Source organism: Vombatus ursinus, unplaced genomic scaffold, assembly GCF_900497805.2.
Source record: "Vombatus ursinus unplaced genomic scaffold, bare-nosed wombat genome assembly UNPS02014784.1, whole genome shotgun sequence".
NCBI classification, from domain to species: domain Eukaryota; kingdom Metazoa; phylum Chordata; class Mammalia; order Diprotodontia; family Vombatidae; genus Vombatus; species Vombatus ursinus.
Window position 1 is genome coordinate 25,048,505 of NW_020954562.1, and position 2,662 is coordinate 25,051,166.

Sequence of the window (2,662 nt, forward strand, 5' to 3'; positions counted from 1 at the left end):
GAAATTTATTTTAAAACATTCTTTGGTGTACATATAATTTTACTATTTATTAAAGATGAAAGCAAATTTGCATACTAATAAAATAAATGTGCTTGTTTATTTTTACATAAAGAATTAAATATTGGCAGAATATTTGATACTGAAGGATGCAGAGTATCCTAAATACTCTATCTTAAATGTTTTTCAGAATTGATTGACATTATTTTATAATTGTCATTGCTGAGAATCCCACTTCACATAAATATGGAGTACAAAATGGTAGAAGTATATTTAGGTCCATTTCAGAAATTGTTGGAAATTCTGTCCTAATCCCAAGCCAAAATTCATTTAACAATTTTATTTATACAGTAAAAACACTACAATTCATAACATATATGATGGTCTCAAATCTGAGCTGAGGTGTTTCTAGCAGCTTTCCTTGGTGTTGCATGGCCTGACGGCATGAGCAGTGCAAAGCTGTGCATTCAGAACCAAAGCTGCAGTGAATTTGAGGGATGCAACATGGGCAAGTGCTGCCAGAAACATCTCAGATTCATTACATGTTTGATTTTGCATTAATTTTTGGTTGTTGCATGTTCAGAAACCTTTAACTATTGCCAAGTTTTTCTGCAACTCCCACATTCAGTTAAGTGACCCCATATGGAGTTGGGACCCACAGTGTAAGAAGCACACAAATCTTCAATAATTTGCATAAAACTGTTCTCATTGCTCAATGTTTTGTATCTGCTCTAAGGGAAGAGTTGGTGAGACTTGGGAGAAGAAAAATCTTGAGTTTTCTAGCTTCCAGCTTCAAGAAAGAAGATTCTATTTCAGATCTATTCAGAAAGAAGTTTCAAAAGGGAGAGAGACTCTAGGAAGAAAGTCTCTATAAAGAAGACCCAGCTTTTGGCATGGGGCTGAAGTGTGGTGGTGGCCAGAGGCAGCAATCCTTGGTCCAGCATTGTGGAGCAAGAATCCTTGTAGCTCATCTTCCCCCAAAATTTTGAAACAGTAGAAATTCTTCTAAATACTAAAGTCCACATGCTTCTAGAGCATCAAAAGCAACAGAATGAAAGTGCAGAGGATGAACAAGAACTTTGAGAGATTTTCATGAAAATTTTAAATTGCACTACACATTTTAGTCATTTTAAAGACAGGGAAACCATTGCTAGTGGTCTGAGTCTGTTGCTCCAGAAAAAGTTCCGTAAGTTAGAGTTGGCCTGTTTAATGAACCTTTGTCCTGAGACAGCAGAAGAAATTAAAGCTCTGATTCAAAGCTTGGAGGGTTGATTTGAAGATGAAAAATTGCAACAGATTCTTGATGATAGCCAGGTCAAGAGGAGTTTCAGTATTAGTGCCAGGGACTTCACCCTTCAGTGAAGACAGAAGAGGAAATTCCCCAAAATTCCTCTGCAACTGAGAAGAACTCAGACTCCCTCCAGAGGCTGTAAAGAAATTTAGTCACAAAAGTTGGTCAAACCTTCCATGGATAAGGCTTGGACAAAGTAGTCATGCCTCAACAAGTAATTCAAACTTGTGAATAGTTGTGATTCTAATTGACTCTTTGAATATTTGAGATGTGGCAAAGGCCAGGAATGTCATTGAATTTTAAAGGAGCTTTAGGTTGATTTTCTTTATCAAGAGGTTTTCAAACCAGGTAATGGACATCCCTTTTCTTAAAGAGAAATGTTTAAGGGGAAAGAGTGAAGTGAGAGAATTTAGCCAGTAAATACATATGGCATGTTATTGACTATCTCATATCACTGAATTTGGCACTTCATTTATATTCACATTTCTGGTTTGAATTTCAATTTATTGTGAAATATTATTGACCTAGATTAGAATATGTAAAAATAGTTGTAATAAAAAGAAAATTGTGTCTCATATAAATAATGGAAGGAAAAATCAAAATGAACCTATACCTGAATGTTTAAAGTTCTTAAGAAACAGAAAAACTGAACACTTCATAATCTCGAAGGACCATATAGTCAATTTGGCCAAAACTCAGAGAGAAGAGGATAGAGAAACTACTGGCAATCTTAGGGCATCACTGTACATAAGTTCAAAAGAGTCTTTGCTTAGGAAGCTCTGGCATATCCTCAAGGCTTCAAGGTTTTGGAGCAGGAGGGAATATGTGGGATTTACTCTTATCTGACAGCTGCCCTGGGAAAGGGTACTCTCTGAGTTTAAGCTAGATCCTGATTTTAAATGTCATTCAATTCAGTATAGGCTTGGCATATCACAGGAAGGTATTGGGAAGATCAGAAAGAATGAGACTTGATTCTGGCTGGGTCATCACAGTGAACTAAGTTTGGGGAAGTTTTCTTTTCTAGCCCTAAATTTCAGCATTGATTTCTGAAAGGTCAAGCAAATATTTTTTGCAATTGCTTCTCCTACGCCCTAAAATCTGTTACTGTAATTTGATCTAATAATAGAAAGGGGGATGAGTGGATTATGTATTGCATTGGACATCCAATTAATTGTGCAATTCCTAAGAAGCAGATTCACTCTAGGAAATAAAATTATTTTTCATAAAGAGGACCCAGCATCTTCATCATGTCCCTCTCACCAGCTTACCACACAAGAGACTTCAGGGAGTTTCTCTTTGGGTAATATTATAATATTTCTCTCTCTCTCTCTCTCTCTCTCTCTCTCTCTCTCTCTCTCTCTCTCTCTCTCTCTC

General features: G+C 36.4%; 1 pseudogene; it reads left to right on the plus strand.

Annotated features, from left to right (window-relative positions):
• Positions 1-441: 441 nt before the first annotated feature.
• LOC114046515 lies at positions 442-1,359 on the plus strand (annotated as a pseudogene).
• The last annotated feature ends 1,303 nt before the right edge of the window (positions 1,360-2,662 follow it).